Source organism: Heterocephalus glaber, unplaced genomic scaffold (assembly GCF_053883595.1).
Source record: "Heterocephalus glaber isolate CG9 unplaced genomic scaffold, H.glaber_assembly_v1.0 deba00001555, whole genome shotgun sequence".
In the NCBI taxonomy this organism is placed as follows: Eukaryota; Metazoa; Chordata; class Mammalia; order Rodentia; family Bathyergidae; genus Heterocephalus; species Heterocephalus glaber.
The window spans coordinates 13,197,487-13,218,586 of NW_028258346.1; the positions used below are offsets into that span (position 1 = coordinate 13,197,487).

The 21,100-nt window shown below is 35.4% G+C and overlaps 1 pseudogene; it reads left to right on the forward strand.

Annotated features, from left to right (window-relative positions):
- The first annotated feature begins 9,158 nt into the window (after positions 1-9,158).
- On the forward strand, positions 9,159-11,095 carry LOC101719376 (RNA-binding region-containing protein 3 pseudogene; annotated as a pseudogene).
- Positions 11,096-21,100: the final 10,005 nt, after the last annotated feature.

Below are 21,100 nucleotides of genomic sequence, written 5' to 3' on the forward strand. Positions count from 1 at the left end.
TCCTGGGTAGGAAGGATCAACATAGTGAAAATGGCCATACTCCCAAAATTCCTATATAGATTCAATGCAATTCCAATTGAAATCCAAGCAGCATACTTCATGAACCTTGAGAAAACAATCCAAAAATTCATTTGGAACAAGAAGAGATCCAAAATAGCAAAAGCAATTCTAGGTAACAGAAACATGGCAGGAGGTATTACAACCCCCAACTTGAAACTCTACTACAAAGCTACTGTGATAAAAACAGCATGGTACTGGCAAAAAAACAGATCTGAACACCAGTGGAACAGATCAGAAGATGCAGAAACAACTCCAGACACACCCAGACACCTCATCTTTGACAAAGGAGCCAAACACCCTCACTGGAGGAAAGAACCTCTTTAATAAATGGTGCTGGAAAAATTGGGTTCCAGCTTGCCAAAGATTAAAACTAATTCTATATCTCTCACCATGCACTAAACTAAAATGAAAATGGATTAAAGATCTAAATATTAAAGCAGAAACACTAAACCAGCTGAAAGAGAGGTTAGGTGGACCTCTTGAATATATTGGCATAGGAAAAGATTCATAAACAAAACCTCAGTTGCCTGTGAACTAGCCCAAACAATCAACAAGTGGGATCTCTTCTTATTAAAAAGCTTCTACACAGCAAGAGAAACCACCAACAGAACTAAGAAACAACCCACAATGTGGGCAAAAGTTTTTACTAGCTGTTCCTCAGACACAGGTCTACTATCTAGAATGTATAAACAACTTTAAAAAATCAGACCTCCCATATTTAAAGACCCAATCCAAAAATGGGTATCTGAAATGAACAGACATTTCTCAAAGAACTAAAAGCAGCAAATAAACGTATGAAAAAATGTTCAACATCACTGGTCATTTGAGAGATGCAAATGAAAACAATTCTGAGATTTTACCTCATTCCAGAAAGAATGGCTGCTGTCATGAAATCAACCAATAACAAATGCTGGTGGGGCTGTGGGGAAAGAGGAACCCTGCTCCACTGCTGGTGGGAGTGTAGACTGGTGCAACCACTGTGGAAATCAGTATGAGATACCTCAAAGTACTAGGACTGGAAGTCCCATTTAACCCACCTATTCTCCTACTGAGTATCTTCCCCAAAGAATTAAAAGAATCACACTACAGTGATATATGTGCACCCATGTTCATAGCAGCACAGTTTGTAATAGTTAAAACTTGGAAACAGCCCAAATGCCCATCAACTGGAGACTGGATCAAGAAAACGTGGTTTTTTAATAAAATGGAGTACTACTTAGTCATCAAAAATGAGAAATTAGAGACTTATTGCTAAATGGATGCACATTGAGGCAATACTATTAAGTGAAATAAATAGGACACACATGTGTAAATACTGAATAGTTTCTCTAGTGTGGGAAACTGATATTGTAAATAAGGACTAAAAGGTATAATAGATAATGTGAAATAGGAAGAAAGGAGACAAAGGGCAAGGGGAAGTGGGAGGGGTAGGGGAAAAGAAAGAAGGGAGTGGAATTAATATGAGAAAATGAAAAAAGAAACAAGGTCTTGGTAAATAGGGAGGAATGGAGGGGTTGAAGGGAGGGCAGGGGAAGGGGGAAAAAATAAGAACCAAGAGAGACTATGTAAAGGTGCGTATCTCCAATGATGAATGTCATTATATTGTACACCTAAAATGTAACAATAAAAGGATATACAAAAATAAATAAATAAATAAAAAACATTTTTAATAAATTAATTTTCAGTTGCCAGAAAAATATACACAAAGCATGTGATAATTCTATCAGAGAAGTAAAGTCACCACCATATTCTACTTAAAGTAACTTGGAGAAGTAGTAAAAATACCAACAGCATTTACAACTTATCATTTGTGAATTAATTTGTAAGCGTTTTTGTCTTTGTAAAACCAGATTGCCATAAAATAGACTGACCTCTCCCAGCTTCCTGCTTCCCATAGATTCAGAATCATTCACATCATGCAGCGTTTGGCTTCATGCCAGACAGAGGCAATCGCGCTATTACAAGCAGGGCTGAAAACATGGGTGTCAGACTGAGCTTGCCTCCCTCCAGATCTTGGCTCTACCATCTGCGAGTCAGATGTCCAACAAAACGCTTAGCACTCCACTCTTCATTTTCAGTACAATAGGGAATGTATAATATTGACATGATAAACCTGTTGTAAATATTCAATAAGTTAACATATATACAAACATTGAAAAGGACTTAGGGTATGGTAAGCATTACACACTTCTTAGTACTTCTTGTCTTCAGAATTTGACATATCTTTATTTTTCTGTACTTGCTTGTATTCAGTTTTGCCATTTAAAACTATTTTAAATATCCAATAAAACTGCATTAACTACATTTCCAATGTGGTACAAGCAATATTGCTATCTCATTCAAAAATGTTTTCATTTCTCCAAATGTAAATTGACAAATGAAGTAATTCCCTATTGCTTCCTTCTCCCTCCCCCTGATAACTTTTAACCTATTTCCTTTCTCTATTCTAGGCATTTCATATATATATATATATATATATATATATATATATATATATGGAATCATACAATATTTGTCTCCTTGTGTCTATTTTATTTAGCACAATATTTTCAAGGTTCATCCATGTGGTAGCATACAATAGAATTGTAATCTTTTAAAGATGAAATATTTTGTTTATCCAACTGAATGCACATGTGTGTTATATACACATTTTGGATATTGGAAATAATGATTCAATTAAGATTGTATCAGTCAATGCTTACTAGAAAAACAGATTTAATGCAAGATATACAAATATAAAAGGATTTGCAATATAGGATTTTAATGGCTGTCCAGAATCAAGTGTGGAAGAGTGCAGAGGGTCTGTCTGTGCTCTGCAGATTCGAAGGATCCAGTCAAAGGCCTGGAGCCCATTGTAGGGTCCCATGCGAATCCTGCATCAGGTGACCAGAGGATCTGCACTGGAAGCCAGGAGATGATGTTCAAGATGAAGGTGAAGACTGGAGCTCCTCTGAAGAAAACAGAAGCGAGCCTTCCTTCTTCATTTCCCTCTTATTCCATTCAGGTAACGAGGTATTGATTGCTGTTACTCACACTCAGAGTGAGTCTTCTCTCTGCAATAAATCCCTTCAGCCACTTGTACAACTATCCTGATCCAATTTAGTTGGATGTATCTTACTCAAGTTGACAGATTCAGTTAACTATCATAATTGATACTAAAAATCTGCTTGGGTATCTGATTTCAATTTTTTTTGTTATACACCAAGGAATGGAATGACTGGTCATATAATAATTTCATATTTAACATTTTAAGGAGCAAACATATTTCAATTTATCTTCCTACCTCCTTACTAGGAATAGATGAGACTTATAATTTCTCCCCATGCTGACCAACACTTGCTATATTCCTTTATTATAACCACCATTTTATTCACATTTGAATCCATGTGTCTCTCCAAAATCCATAGCACAGGGGAAGGGCACCAGCAGAAAGACACTCTCCAAAATCCTCTCCAGAGTCCCTCCATCTGGGAATTATCTCCTAATAGCACATTCAACTATGAATAGTGCTGGATTAATTCACTGATGAATTAGTGATCCCATGATCCAAGAGTCACTGTCCAAGAGCCTCTTAATCCAGCTGACAATTTGTATTAATTGCACACCTGGAAAATCTGTCCCTCAAAGGGAAGGCAACTAAAGAATTCTCCTGACAGACAGAAGCTAATGTTCATCACCACCCGCTGGTCTCCCAGGAAAAGGGAATATTTCAACTTGCAATAAAAAGATAGCAAACAGAATGAGAGAATATTCAAGTGTAAATCTCATTGGCAAGGTAAATATATTGACAAATACAAATATTATGGTAATGGCATAGAGTTCACTCTAGTTGTCTTAGTTCATTTATACTATTGCAAAAGATAGTCCCTGCTGAAAAACTTATAGACAATAGTAATTTATTTCTCACAGTTCTGGAGGCTAATTCCAAGATCAGGGCCCTGCAGTTTGTCAGACGGAGGCTTGCTATGTGCTTCAAAATGATACCTCTGGCTGTGTCTTCCCAAGGGAGAAGCGGTAGAAAGTGGGTAGTCCATCCGTCCTCCGATGGAAGAAGAGATGCAGACACGAAGGGAACAAGTGCTCATTTAATCCCCAGCATAAGAGTCCTAGTCCCACTCAGACATAAAACGCCCAGGATTTAATCTCATCTACACAGCCTTCATCTTTTGTATTATCACAATAGGCAGGTATCAGGTTACCATATATGAATTTTAGACAGGTGCATTCAAATTACAGAACTAATATAAAAATTAAAACAAAAACCACTGAAAGTAACTATAACTAAAAAGTGATAATGGATACAAAATATATAAAGGTATAATGTGATATCAATCAGAAATAGTTGGGAGAGTAAAAGTATAGAAATTTCATGCACTTGAAAATCAATTGTGATCAAATTAAAATAGATTATTGTAAGATATTGTATGTGAGCACCATGATTTCAAAAGTATACCTACAAAAATCCAGAAAATACAAAGAAAGGAATCAGATCTTAAAGAATTAATGTCAGTTCCTCTCAGGTTCTTGGAAAAATTAGAGACAAAGGAACATGCCCAAACGTATTTTACCAACATTACCAAGATAAAGCCAGACAAAAATACCATAAGAAAGTTATAAGTCAATATCAATGCTGAATAGAGATGCAAAAATCCTTCACAAGTACTACCAAACTGAATTCAACAGCACTTTAAAAGATCATACACTATGACAAAGTGAGAATTATCTTGGGATACGAAGATGGCTCAACATATATAAATCAATTGATGTAAAAGACCACATTAACAGAATAAAGGACAAAAATCCTATGATCACTCAAATAGATGCAAGAAATTTAATATGTTTTTATAATAAAGCCTCTCATGAAGGAAAAAGAGGAAATTACCTCAGCATAATAAAGGTCATATACAAAAACACACAGCTAATTTCATACCCAACAGTGAAAAATTTAAAGCATTTTCATTAAGATTAGGAAAGAGAAAGCACATTACCATTTCTATTCAGCATGAGATTTTGTATTCTATCCAGAGTAATCCAGTGAGAAAAAAAAAAGAAAGCCATAGAAATTGGAAATAATCAAGTAAAACTTTCCCTATTTGCAGATGGCATTATCTTATGCAGAGAAATACAGAAAATTGTAATGGCTACACCACACACACACACACACACACACACACACACACACACACATGCACCAGCACAGAACTAATAAACAAATTCAATAAACTTATAAAATACAAAATAAGCATACAAAAACCAATTGTATTCATGTATATTAGTAAATTATCTGAAAATAAAATTAGGAAAACAATGTCATTTAAACTAATATCAAAAAATAAAACATTTAAGAACAAAGATAACTAAGGAAGTGAAAGATTTGTATATTGAAAAATTTATGATGTTAATGAAAGAAGTTGAAGAATGCTCAAAGAAATGTAAAGATATATTGTATTCCTGGATAAGAACACACATTGTTACAAGTTCCATGTTACTCAAAGAGACCTAGAAATTCAATGTAATTATCCAAATCTGAAAGACATCTTTTACAAATTTAGATTAAAAAACCTTAAAATTCATGTTGAACAACAAAGAATCCCAAATAGTTAACACAACCTTGAATAATCAAAGCAAAGCTGGAATAAACACATTTCCTTACATGAATATAGATTAGAAAGTCAAAGTAATTAAAACATAGATTACAGACAAATGGAATAGAACAGACAGCCCAGAAATAAATCCATTCATATATGGTGAACTTGTCTTCAGCATGACTGTCCAGAATACACAATAGGGAAAGATAGTCTCTTCAATAAATGATGGCGGAAAATGACAAACGCACATAGAATAGAAATAAACTGAACTCATATTTTATATCAAGCACAAAAATCAACTCAAAATAACTTTAAGTCTTAAATGTAAGGACTGAATTCATAAAATTTTTAGGACTAAGTATGGGGGGAAATATCTCGACATTGATTTTGGCAATGATTTTATGGATATGACATGAAAAGCACAGGACATAAAAGCAAAAATCAGTAAGTGAGAAACAATTAGATAAGAACCTTTGTACAGTGCATAAAACCATACAGAATAGGACAAATGTTTTAAAATGTCTGATAATATTCAGAATATGTAAAGAACTATTATAACTCAACATCAGATAAATTAATAACCTGATTTTATTTATTTTTATTTATTTATATATTTATTGGTACATTTTAGGTATACAATACATTTACATTTATCATTGGGTGTTTGCACTTGAACATGATGTATCTTAGTTCTTATTTTTTCTCCCATTACCTGTGCACCCTTCACACCCTCCACCAATAATCTGATTTTAAAATGAGCAAAGCACTTAAATAGGAATTTCTCCAAAGAAGACATGCAAATGGCCAATGGGTATAGGAAAAGATTCTTGCTGTCATTCAGCAAATGTGAGTCAAAACTGCAATGATATATCATCTCACACCTTCTAGGATGGCTACCTACATAAACAAAAGAGCATATCCCAAAAGACAACAGGTATTGGTGAGGTTGCAGAAGAGTTAGAAGTTTTGCATTTTTGGGGGGGTAAGAATGCAGACTTGTACAGCCAATATAAAAACAGTATGGAAGTTCCTCAAAGTATTAACAGTGGAACTACTATATAATATACCAATTCCAGCTCTTGATATTTATCAAAAATAATTGAAAGCAGGAACTCATAGAGATATCAGTACTCCAATTTACATCACAACAGTACTCAAAAGACAAGATATAGAAGCAACGTAAGTATTTATGAGTGAATAAGTGGATAGACTATGTGGTGTGTATGGACCTACAAGTGATTATTACTGCGCTTTAAGGAAGAAGGAAATCCTGAAATAATTAACCAATATGAATGAATCTTGAGGCTATTATGGTGAAATGAAATAAGCCAGCCACAGAAGAACAAATACTGGGTGATTTCACCTAGGGGAAGAATCTGAAATACTAAAACTTGTGGAAGCCAAGAATAGAATTGTGGTTGCCTGAGACTTGAAATAGAGACTTGGAAACTGACAGGTATAAAATAGTACTTATGCAAAACGAACAAGTTCTAGAGACCTGCTGTACAAAATCATGCCTGTAGATATCAGCAGTGGATTGTACAGTTTAAACTCTTTCAAGACATTAAGTCTCATGTTATAATTTACAATGAAATAAAAAATTAATAGAAAACCACTCGCTTTTTTATTCTTTCTTCCTCCTGTATCTTTCACACCTACTCCAGACCCATGGATCAAATCCTGACCATTTTTCCTATTCTGTTCATTCTTCCTTCCTTGTTCCAAGAGCCCTGCAATTTCCAAATGCATGAGTCATCTCCAGTGTGTCCAGAGCCACCACTAATATGCTGAAGCCACTGAACAGCCAGGCTTTAGAGGGAGCCAGATCAGAGAAGATCAAACAAACAAATGATCAAAAATTAGTATTAAATCACAAAACCAACACTAACTTCTTATTAAGCATATCGCACATAAAAGCTTAGGGAATCGAAACTCTTAAGAAAGTGTATCATTTTAATAATAGAAGATAGATAAAATATTTAATAATTTTTAGAAAAATTATCCATAATTTGATAACAAAGCCAAAGTAGATCTGCAAAATCTTTCAAAGTCATACTGGAGCCATGTGCACTAGGACTGCTTGTGTAAGGACTACTTTTGTTTTATTCATTAAGTTCATTGGTACATTTTAGATATATAATATGATGATATTCATCATTGGGAACTTGTACCTTTACATGATACATCTTGGTTCTTATTTTTTCCCCATTCCCCTGCCCTCCTTTCAACCCCTCCAACACTCCTTGTGAAAATCAGTATGGAGATATCTCAAAAAACTAGGATTAGAGATCCCATTTAACTCAGCTATTTGCCAATGGGTATCTTCCCAAAAGAATTTAAAAAGTCATACCACAGCAATATATGTGCACCCATGTTTATAGCAGCACAGTTTGTAATAGCTAAATCTTGGAAACAGCCCAAGTGCCCATCAACTGGAGACTGGATAAAGAAGATGTGGGTTTTTTAATAAAATGGAGTACTACTCAGCCATCAAGAATGAGAAAATAGAGACATTTAGAGCTAAATGGATGCAGATTGGTGCCATCCTCTTAAGTGAAATAAATAGGACGCGCATGGGTAAATACCGAATAATTTCTCTGATGTGAGTATCTGAAAGAGTAAATAAGAACTAAAATGTATAATAGATAATGTGAAATAGGAAGAAAAGTTCCAAAGGGCAAAGGGAAAGGGGAGAGGGAGGGGAAAGGAAAGAAGGGGAAGGAATAAATATGAGAAAAAAGAAAAAAAATGGAAACAAAGTCTTTGTAAATAGGGCTACTTTTTAAGTAGGTTTATGTGCCTTCGTTTGACTTGTGTTTATAGCTTAGAGTCCCCAGTTACATGTTAACTTGTAGATCTGTGTCTGGTAGAGAAGTAATTTTTCCCAGTCTGATACAATTTTGTTGCCTTACTGAATATTAGCCAGTTTTGTGTCTGTGTTAACAATATTCACCCCATGTTTTACCATGTTCTATAAATATACACACAAGTGAGTCTTGGATAGAGTAAATTTCCCAGAATTGCCTTTTCTGTCCATTTCCCACGGGCTGGGCTATGAGAGGCTTCCTTCAAGGGAGATGGAGGAGGAAAGAGAAGCAGGAACCATTTGGTGGGATGCACACATGCTTTCTCGGTTATCTCACCAAACACCAATCTAGACGCTGCTAGAAGAGATCTTTGTAGTTGTAAATAAAGCTCCATTTCTGATCAGTTATATTTACAGTAGCGAAGCGACTCTGCAAGAACCTTACTTATTTAGTAGGGAATCCTTACGGTTTAGACTTCACCCGAGGGTGGAGATTGGGCACTTGCAACTCCAGCCTGCCCCTGATCATTCTCTCCTGGTAGCCTATGTCCAACAAACTTCGAGCCAAGGTCACGGGTTTCCCATTAGTTTGTGATCTTCCCTATTTGACCCTTTGACCTACAGGATCTCAGTTTTGCATAACCAGTTCCTGTAACTTATAAGCCAATTCCTTAAAATAAAATAAAACTGTGTGAGGAGTGAGCATGCGTATCTGCTCCCGTACTGACTTATGGATTCTGCTTACCTGGTTGATTCTTGATTGTCAAGCGTCATTATTTGGTCAAATAAACTTTTACATGTTTATTCCATACTTATGTAAGTCATCTTTTTTGGAACTTTTAAAAACTTTTCCTGACTTCAGCTCAGCTTCAGGATCCCGCAGATTAGACTGGACACCTTCCGTGCTTTTCTGTGGCTGCATCTCTAAGGAAAATAGCGGCCCGGAGCAGCCCCTGCCGCTGCGGTCTAGAGGATGCCTGAGCTCCACTTCGCTTTCTCCGCCCCGAGGGGACCAAGCCCTTCTAGTCAGACATCCTGCCGGCAGAGCTGAGCGCAGAGGAGAAAGAGGACTTGCTGAAGTATTTCGAGGCGCAGTCCGTGCACGTTCTGTCAGACAAGGGGAGACTGAAACATACAGCTTTTGTTACTTTCCCCAATGAAAAAGCAGGGATGAAACTTCTAAGTCATACTCTAGCTGTTGAATTTGCAAAAGAGCAAGATCAAGTTCATTTCCCATGTCCCACTTCAGGTACTGAAAAAAAGAAAAGATCTGATGACACTGAGAAGATGATAAAGAAAAAAAAAGAATTTGGTTGTTTAACAGTAGAAGATGGAATTGCACCAAACCATGGACTGACTTTTCCTCTAAATTCATGCCTCAAGTATATGTACCCACCACCTTCAAGCGCAACCCTAGCAAACATAGTGAACGCTTTGCCAAGTGTGCCTAAGTTCTATGTAAAGGTGCTTCACCTTATGAATAAAATGAGTTTGCCCACACCTTTTGGACCAATTACTGCACGACCTCCCATGTAAGAAGACTATATGCCATTGCATGCACCTCTTCCACCTACATCTCCTTGGCCACCTGAGGAAGCTCCTTTGCCAGATGAAGATCAGGAATTGTCTAGTAAAGAATCAGAATATGAAAGTAGTGATAAGGAGGATCGACAGAGAATGAGCAAACTAATGGAGCTAGCAAATCTTCAGCTCAAAAAACCAAAGATTACAAAGCAGCGCCATATGAGAAAAAAACAAAAAATAAAAGATATGTTAAACTTATCTTCATCTGCTTCACACAGCAATTTACATCCTGTGCTATTACCTTCAAATGTATTTGACCAACCATAACCTGTAGGCAGTAAGAGAATGGAATGCCACATATCTACTGACATGCCGAATGTATTTAAGAAAGATTTACAGAAAAACCAAAATTGTGAGGGAAAAAGTTGTGATTTACCTGCTATTGAAGTTGAAGCATCCAATATAGGATTTGGAAAAAATCTTCCCCAAACCTAATACAAACATCACAGAAGAGACTAAAGAAGATTCTGATGAAATGCCCTCAAAATGTATTTCTAGAGGAGAGTTGGAGAAAGGCAGAATTTCTAGAGAAGAAATGGAATCACTTTTCAGTTTTCAGAAGTTATGAACCTGGTGAACCCAACTGTAGAATTTATGTAAAGAATTTAGCTAAGCATCTTCAAGAAAAAGACCTTAAATTCATTTTTGGATGATATGTTGACTTCTCCTCAGAAACACAATGGATCATGTTTGATATACGCTTGATGAAAGAAGGTTGAATGAAAGAACAAGGTTTCATAGGACTTCCAAATGAAAAGGCAGCAGCAAAAGCCTTGAAGGAAGCTAATGGATATATTCTTTTTGGAAAACTCATGGTGGTTCAATTTGCTGGATCTGCTAGGCCAAAGCAAGATTCTAAAGAAGGAAAAAGAAAGTGTAAAAAACTAGTAACGGTCCCTCTTGAATTCCATGTCTTTCAAGTTGTTTCCAACTTTGAGAAGAAATTGACCACCTGGACTATGAAACTGTGTGTAACAGCTTTAAACATGTATTTAAAAATTAAATCAGTATCCATTTAAATAAGTTTATTGGAGATATATTACAACTCTTATAATGATGTGCCTCATATATAATATAATTATTTTCTTTCTGATTAAAAAAAACTTTTCCTTTGAGAAAATCATCAATGAAGTCATTAAATAAAGTTGTAATAGCGACACTATTAAGGAATTATCCAATTATATTATTATTATTATTATTATTATTACTTAGAAACTAAGTTAACCACCTTCTGATTTAGTATATGTAGCTCAGTTAAATTTAGGGATAGTAACTTTTACAATGTTCCAAACAAGATACTCTAGAGCTAAATGCTCCCTGACTACTGCTTCTTTTATTTATCATCCACACATTCTGATTGCTTCAGCCAGGTGTAATGGGAAAAGAATACAAAGAGTCCAATGACCAGGCAGACTTCTCTGGTCAAACGCTGCATCCTACCATCAGTTGAAGTCAACAAGATGGAACAATGGTTAAGAAGCAACTCTGAGCACAACTCACTATTTATATTCAGTATTTCTGTCAACTGCATAAAAAAATATGACTCATGATGGCTTTTGGCAGCTAAGGGGCAGAGAGAGATGATTTTTTCCAAACAAGTCCCTGGAGAGTTGCAGGGTAAGCATGGATCCTCTTAACATAGCCCTGGAGATTAGAAGAGCATGAGTTAAGAGAAAGGTGATCATGAAAACCTGGAGCCAATGATAGTGAGTAAGAAAAGGGAGAGAAATCACTGAGATGAAAAGAGAAAAAAATGGCAGGGGATAGAATTTCTTTCAAATCACCGCAAAGAGGAAAGCAACCAGTCTGTGGAACTTTCTGGGGGTGACTCAACAGTGGCATGATTAGCTGGAGCAGAGCTACAGACGTGGTTTGCAAGCCAAGTAGGGCCCTTGGTAGACAGCGAGGGTGTGGCGGGGAGAACTGGCAGCCCAGGGCTCCTCGTGACTGAGAGGAAGGGTGTGTTCTGTTTGCACTTTGCCTGCATTGCATCAATTCCACTTGTGATGTTTTCATTCACTTAAAAAAATGATGAAGTGATCTGCAGTGGGTGTGCTCCACTTTCTACACAATAAAGATGTCTGTTTGGGCCTTTTTTGTTTGTGTGACGCTAGAGGAGTACATTTTCACCAACTGCTTTTTCCACATTACACAGGGAGGGCATTCAACATCCTGGTGGGTGGCTCCCGCAGAGGAACCAATTTTGGAAACCCTCATCTAGAAAAACATTTTAGATTTTCAGGGCTCTTTTCATCCAAAGATCTCAGGGATTGCCAAGCAAAATAATGAGAGTTCCGAGAGCGACACAAGGTGGTAGGAGACAAGAGTGACTGATATTTATTAGCACATGACAAAAAAAGGCCAAAAATGAGGGTACCGTGAAATAAAGAATAACAACAGAAACAAGAATTGTTTTGCCTCAAACTAATGCTGCAATATCTGGAAGTTCTGTCATCATTTTCTCTAATAACAATCTCATAGTGATTAAACACAAAGTAATACCTCTTTATTAAAATGCTGCTCTTTGCTATGCATCAGCTCCTATTGAAACATTCTGACTGGAGCTCAAGTTTTTAGTTCAAAATCAATTTCCAAGATGTATGTTATATAATTCTGAACATTTCATAATGTTTTCCCATTAATAATCACAAGCTACCTTTGGTTGATATTAATGTAGCTGTGTGAATCAGTGTCAGTTTGAGGAATTAATTATTGAGTTTTATTCACTATAAATGATTCACCATAAATTGGATTTTCAGTAGAATATGCCATTTGACTTTATTTTTCTCATGAATTATTTAAGTCTGTCACATAAGAGGAGAAAAAAGCTTACCAATAAAACCTTTATGTTCTTGAAAGATCTATGCTTTATTTAAAATATGAATTTTTTCTTCATTCTCTAAAATATCTTTTTGTATTTCACTATATAGTTGCCAAATTCAAGTTGACTGTAAGCTTGAGAGTTTTTCCAGGAATAGGTAAAATCAATTAATGTTGATCTTATCCAACCATTAGATACACAAAACAAATATCTAGAATATTAAGCACACTTCCTCTAAGTTCCGGAGCTCAGACTCACAATTTGCCTCTTGTGACCTAAAGAACATGTAATCAAATGAACTGCAAGAAAAGTTCCTTTTTTGTAATATTAATAAAGTCTTTGCCAAGTGGTCTCTGTTCCAATTATTTTTTAAAAATCCTCATATACATATTTCAATACATTTAAAATGCTGAATTTGGAATTGGAGACCATTAAATGGCTTGTATTTATTCTCTTGAATTTCAAAATGTAACCAGTGCCAAAAAGCCTCTGGGTGCATGTACAAAATTTGTAAAAATACATAAAAACTTACTGAACCAAAACCACAGTGGAACTCACTCTAACTTTCCAGACAGCCTAATTCACCCCTTAGTCACTGGGGAACGCCAATCTTAAAAGACAGAGTTTACCCCAGGACAAGAAGATCAACAAAAATAAATGATTCTTGGATCAGGAACCAAGAAAAGCCCAATACGATTGGCCTTAAAGCAATCCTAATCCTAGTGATAATAATGATAAATTAACAGTCTACTTTAGCACGCCAACATTTGAGAGATTTTTAAACTCCGTGCCTTATGGAAATGATGAAGAACAGAGAATATTAAAATATGTGCTCACTGCTATTTGCTCTTTAGTATGCCTTTAGCTCTACATCTCTTCCTGCTTTCATATTAGATGAGTAGAAAAGCCATGTTAAATTTACTTGGTCAAAGAGAGAGTTGCAGTGAGTTGCTGACTCTCTCTTTGAAATCTGATCAGAGATCAAGAGCAGCATACCCATTTCATCTATCTATAGACACAACCTAGGAGCCGCTGTCTGACTCCCCCCCCCCCCCGCCACCTTCAGGATGAGGCGTAGCCTGCTATTGGCCAATATCCCAGCACTTTCTCTTCTGTTTTCCCTCTTCTGATTCTGGTCTTTTTATTTACCCCCAATCACTACAGTTTTTCAACTTGCTATTCTCTGAGCGGTTTGATTTCTCTTTTAAGAAATGGTAATCAGAAAAGGGAAAGGAGTAGCGGTTAGCAGAGGCTAGGAAATGCCTGGGAAGGAGAAAGGGCTGGATAAAAGATTCCAAAATACAGTTAGATAGGAGGAATTTATTCTAGTATTTTACAGCGTAGTGATGTGACCATAGTTTACAAGTAATAATATATTTTGTTAAGAACCAGAAGAAAAGAGTTGAAGACTTCAAAAACAAAGAAGCGATCACTGTTTAAGAAAATGGAAATGATAATTACCCTGAATTCATCATGACACATTGTATACATGTTTTCACTAATCACATTGTACCATCTTAGTAAGTACAACTATTATGTAACCAATTTTCACTGCAAAGAGATTTTTAAAAATAAACAAAATAGAGGTATGGAAATCATTCTGTTCCCTAGCTTAAGTTTCCTAGTAAGTTTTCAACACATTTAGAATAAAACATACCAAAATAAAATTTTTGGTAGAAGCAATATGCTGCTTAGGCTTCTGTTTAACTATATATACACAGATAAGTCTAAGAAATTATAATGTGGGTATAGATTTTAGGCAGCTTAGAGAAAACAGAAACTCTCTCATAGTAAAAGCAACACAATACAATTGTGTGTAAATTTCACATACTGGATGTTTTGAGTTCATCTACTATGCCATCCTGTGATTTTCTCCTGTAACAACAAAAACAGACCGTTCATGAAAAAAATGCATAAAGGTCTATCCTTGTGGGTTTAGACAGCTAAAACCAAACTGAAACAGGTAAGAGAGTAAAGGATAACAGCAAGAGTCTATGGCATATTAAAAGAAATCAAAAAAATTTTAGGTCCTATTCTTGATTTTGCCAGATGTGTGATCTTAGGGAAAAATGACATCGTAGTCTCTAAGCCCCTGTCTGACGAGTGCAGCCCTGTCATATTTCCACACTACTCACAAACATATTAATTTGTGACTATAAATAAACGAGGTGCATAAATATTAAAGGGATAACATTTAGACTTAAACTCTCTTGTTTTGCCCTGATTCCTCTTTCCCTCATCTTCTCCTTCACTTTAAAGTGATAGGAATATTGGCCCAGGGTACGGAGTAGATCATGAAAGTACAGTTTAGAAGAAAGAACTCAACTGAGAAGCTAAATTGATTTTGAAAAGCATAACAAAAACAATCGTTTAAAAGCATAAAGTTTTTTCATATGGAAGATCCAAGGACATAAGAATATAAGAATATTTTTCAGTTTGTGGTTGACATAACATTTTTTGTTTTAGAAGAATAGGAGACAGAGCCTTGAAACATTTACAAAAGAAGTGGAGAGTGAAAGAGAATTAAGGAAGGCAATCCAGGAGCACCTTCTGCTACACAGGGGAAGTGCTAAGTGCACACACATATATGCATGCTCGTGGACAAGGAGGAAGGAGTTTGGAAAACATTTTAAGTGGATAATTTAAGGTCTAAATGCTGTCTGACAGAATTCAATAGACTTGAGGACTGACTTCGAGGTGGGAAAGAGGATATAAATGGCAAAATCCTGGATGAGAGTATTTATAGCTTACTTCAAAAGCCATGTCAAGTTCCTCACAATTTCATTCAGGAAAACAGTAGAATATCAAGACAAACTGGAGCCAGAGATTATAAATGTCTGGGAGATGTGTTTCCATGGATGTCCCTAAGAACAAGCCTAGAACCCAGCAGGATGCAGAGCCACAGGGAAGGTTGAGAGGAGGATGGAGCTGCCTAGAGGGAGAGAAGACAGTGAGCACTGGGAGGGTCTTGGATTGAATGGCCTGGGTCCTCAAACTGGACGGAACCTGGGGAGGAGTTTGGATGGGGAGGGTTAAGCACAGGACCAGAGAACACAAACAACTAAGAATGGCAGTGTGGATGCCAATCTGCAGAGCCAACAATCTCTTAAAACACGGAATGCCACGGCAAAGCGAAACCAAAGGACGCCGCTAATGTCAGACACCCTCAAGAGGAAAATTATCCTTGCCAATCTAAAGTGACATCGATACCTCAAAATTTCTAAATTAAGCACATTATACAACTGGGAAAATAGAAATTCCACAGCCAAGTGAAGTTCATTTACTAAAATATGAAGATAAAATTAATGCATATAAACACACAACTGAATTGTGAATGCAAAGATATCTAACCTCTCACAAATGTGCATTGAGTATCTAGAAGGCGGCACTTTTATTATCATTACTATGACGAGTGAGAGAATGTTACCAACTGAGGCCACTTTTTGCAGCAGAGGTCATTAATTTACAGTGGAACAGGGTGACCATTACTCAAACAGTTGGTCAACATGGTCGCAGAGGGCGTGGGAGCATCTGTCCCTGACTTTGTGTGACTACAACAGAAAAGACACATGTTAATAGACTCTTCCAATTCTCTTTGTGTATTTTTTCTTTTTCCATAAGGAAAATTTGAGTGTGATGGCTTCCATGACAGAAAACAAAACTTTATCTACAGTAATGATGCGTAGTTATATCTCCTATTCACACATAAAAATGTGACCTTCTGGAGCTCAAGATGTTGGACAGAAATATAATTGCAAAAGAAATGCTGTATCTTACTGCATGTGACATGAAAAATACTTATTATCCAATTTATTTAAGCATCATAAGCAATTCAACATCTTATGAATGTATTTCAATGAGGTCACAAAGAAAAATGAATGAAAAATATCTTCTCACAATTGTCTATATTAAGATATTAAATATACTTTGAATTGCTCTTATACACTGATGCCTGCTAAAAGTGTGTTATATGTAAATATGTACCATGCACATATGCACATTTATCATTGCATTTCTCAACCACAAATAGGGGAAACTTTATTCCATTAACTACACATTCTTAGACTCATGAAGATTCCCTCTAAGTGCCCCCAAATAATCATTGAGGCTTCCCTTTAACCTTCTGAAAAGCAGTAGAGAATTAAAAAGAGAATTTCATCTCTGGATTATAGGCCTAGCATAGGCTTGTCAGGATTAGATAATGAAAAAGGAATCTTTACCTCTGTTTCAGTGGTTTGAGAAATTGTTGTGTTGAGCTGAGTATAACTTGATAGAAAATGTAAACCAAATGAAATGCTCAGAAAACAGAGCCAATAGCTAAAGAATCATAATTGCATATGGAGAATCTTCAACCTCCTACAAATATGTTACAAGTATTCTCCCAACATGTGGTCCAAATGCCAAGTCTTGTAAAAACATAGTCTTCCTTGGATGTTTTGAAGAACACTTGCTATATCTATGTTCAGTAAAACTCATTTTTCTAATAAGTTTATTCTAAATGGAGTGTAATTTGAAGAACTTCTTTTCTATAGCTGCACAGAGCTTTCCCATTAATAGTGTTCATTTATTTTGAAATAAAGTTTCAAGTTTACAGAACCATATGTAAGGAAACACAATGTCCACATATCAATGGTGAAGCTATCTGTGAAGTTTTATAGTACAAAATCAAATTATGACTCTTGGTCATGTGTATTTTTATGTCATCACACGAAAACCCAATCACTATGATGAGGATAATCATGAAGTGGTCTCCATTTTTTCCAATGTCTCTAAAGTAAAGGAGGTCCCTGACACTGATATTTGCATGAGAAACTGTTGCCAGATTTAAGACAATATAATGAAAATAAAAATCTTTTAAATATTTTTCTACATTTTTGATAACATTAAACTTTTACTTCCCAGAAAACATGATCAGATGTTTTAAAACATTAATCAAAAGTAAATGAGAAAAAAAGAGTAACAGAGGGAAAATATCTAATACAAGGTTTATTTCTTAGATCAATTTATTTTTCTCAATTTGAATTATAGGCACAGAGAATGAAGTTCAAATCATATTAAAGAATGTGCAATAAAAAAGTATTCTTTTCCACTCCTGCCCATCTTTTCTCCCCCAAAAGCAATCACTCTTACTAGTCCTTTGAATATCTTTCCACCAGTGTATTAAGCATGGGTAAGTATGTACATATAGATTGCTTCTTTGAAACATACATATTAGCATGATATGGAGTTGTTTCCACATGTGATATTTCTTTTTATCTAAATGGATCATTCCACTTTAGTACACTTAAAACCTCCATATTTTAAAGACTTTTCTACATAACAATGCTTCAGTGAATTTATGATTGATTTTTAAAAACCCCCAAAATGTACGTTTTTACTGCTGCAATGATTCATCTTATGTACCTATTATGCTGTGCATTTGACAGTATATCTGTAAGATAAATTCCTACAAATTGAATTATGAGGAGAGAATATGCTTTTATACTCCTGTTTAGATGGTGAAAGCTGCTTTTTATTTCATTTGTATCAATTTATGCTCCCATTAAAGGTATGAAAACATCTATTATCTCATTCTATAGGGTTCAGAACTGCTCATTTATTATAATTTTGAAAGTGCTCAAATGAAGAGCTATTTGCCTACATCTGAAAAAAAACATGAACAGTTCAAGATGAATTTGTATGTTTCCTTTAATAAAATCAAATATTTTGTGCAAATTTGACTTATTTGAATAAGCAAAATTAGTATATTTTTCACAGAACCAGGATATTTAACACTAATAATTTTCTCCAAATTTCATCATTGATGCAAATAAATCAAAATAAAATAATTTCAGTATTAGTAGAATGTAAATCAATAGAAATTTATTCCATTCTGCATGTATATTTTAGAGGCACAGAATGCAAATAGTTTAGGATCACCAATAAACACCAATTATTTAATTCCATTTTTTTCTCAAATTACTTTTTTGCTCAATATTTTATCTTTTTTCTTTCTCTAGAAGAAGAAAGCCTAGGGGTTTAGTTCCACCCAATAAAGCACAATTTTGGAAAGTAAAAGAAAAATCTTTCACAAAAATTTTAGTCATTCAAATATTTGCTTCCTTTTAGTACTTTTTTATTAATTGGTAGACTCCAGCATAAAAACACTGGTGACGTGTAAGTGAAAGAAAAGGAGGAAATGGAATTAACATGACAAAATGAAAAAATGGAAACAAAGTCTTTGTAAATAGAGAGGGATGGAGGGGTTGAAGGGAGGGCAGGGGAAGAGGGAAAAAAATAAGAACCAAGAGAGATTATGTAAAGGTGCAAATTTCCAATGATGAATGTCATTATATTGTAGACCTAAAATGTATCAATAAAATTAATTTAAAAAAACACTGGTGACAATCTTAATACTTGGGAAATTCTGATAATGCAATGCTAAGTTAAAAGATACCTGCTCAACCATATTATCCTTTAAACAGAATCACATGTAACATTTTTAAATTAATTAAAAGATTACCTGCTATGTTTTTTCCATATAGCAATGCCCTGGAGTACCACCCAATGCCTTCATAATGCTAACATTTTTTATGCATGCATTGGATGTGTCACTAAATTTAGATCAACGATAAAATAAGAACTTCTTGAGTATTTCAAGATAGTTATAAAAAAAACTTTCACTGACTACATAGTCCTGTTTATATACTATTTAATATTTCTCTTGGTTAGCTAATCTCTTACTTTTTTTTTGTCTGGGAATTTGTGTGAGTGTTCGCTTACACGTTCAGAGCAGCTTTTGCTCTGATACACCACCGATAGTTTTAGCGTCCTCTACTTTTCATTATTAAGTGTTTGTGATGACGAATGAATACAGCTGTAGTGAGGAATCATGTACATGAACATTTTAATCCTTGTTACTTCCCCTTTTTGAAGCCTAAGTAGGAATTTCTTGGGTATCAAAAATATTCCTTTAAAAAAAGTGCTCAACTTTAAAGTATCTGTCTCCCTAAAAGGAAATTTATAAATAAGGCTGAACATCTTCAACCAGACTCAAGTGGTGAGCACAAAGATACGCTAGGAGCTCCAGCCTGACCTAGCCTGGCAGCTGCTAGTGGAAGGAGCCCTGCCTGCCTGAGGAACAGCAGCTGGGGGCGCCTTCCCTGCGAAATGGCAGTGAAGCCCTGGGCAAAAGGAGAGAGAGAGGGGATTCATGACACTGGAGAGAAAATGACAGAATGAATAACCTGCCTCATATTTCCACTGTGCGCCTGATGCCACATGCCCAGGATCCTTTACCTGAGCAGAATTTAAAAGAAAGCTTCTACAAAACACAAGTCTCAACAACTCATAAAAAATTAAGATTTTCATCCTTCGTGACTGTGAATTATACCTTTCCTTGCCGTAAGTTTTATTTCATGGAAATAAAATTTGGGAAACTTCTGAGAATTATCAGGTACAAATATCCTGTCATTTATACATAGTTACCGGTGCCAGTGGTTTTTATGATAGCTTAGAAAGTTTGAAAACGTATTTAGGCCTTTTTCCTTTAGGCTCTTAGTGTTCACTAGCTGTGGTATCTTCCTGATACAATTCGTAACCAGTAATCTTGTCCATTTATCTTTCTAAAAGTAAATCTTACCAGCTGTCTTTCAATAGCACTTTGTTCTTTCCACCAAAAAATAAAGTCCAAACTCCCAGAGTGCTTGGTATTTTCTCCGTTCACATACATATGCTATGTATTTGAGACATTAAAACCAGGTTGAAGTTTCTCAAAAAAAAAGAAAAGAAAAGACTGTACAATTATTCTTACCAGTATATCATCACACTGATATTAGTGCTCAGATTAAATCACGTTTCCTCTAGGGAAGGGTTTAGGGGTGAAAGGCGCACAGGGAATGGGGAAAAAATAAGAACCAAGATACATCATGTACAGGTACAAGCACCCAAAGATAAATGTAGATGTATCGTATACCTAAAATGTACCAATGAAAGAATTTAAGAAAAAAAAAATAAATAAATAAATCACATTTCCTCTCTGAAGCCTTAGTACTCACGATGGAACAAGTCAGCAATATCTCAGTTCTCCCAAATTTACCTAATTGTGTTAACTCTCATTGGAATTATTTCTTCACTAGACTAGTAGTTAATTTCTAACAACTCATTTGCATATTTATTTTTCTAATGCCTACTTGAGACTGGACTCGGAATGAAAGTCATTAAATGTGTGTTGAATGGAGGCATATGCAAGAAATAAATATC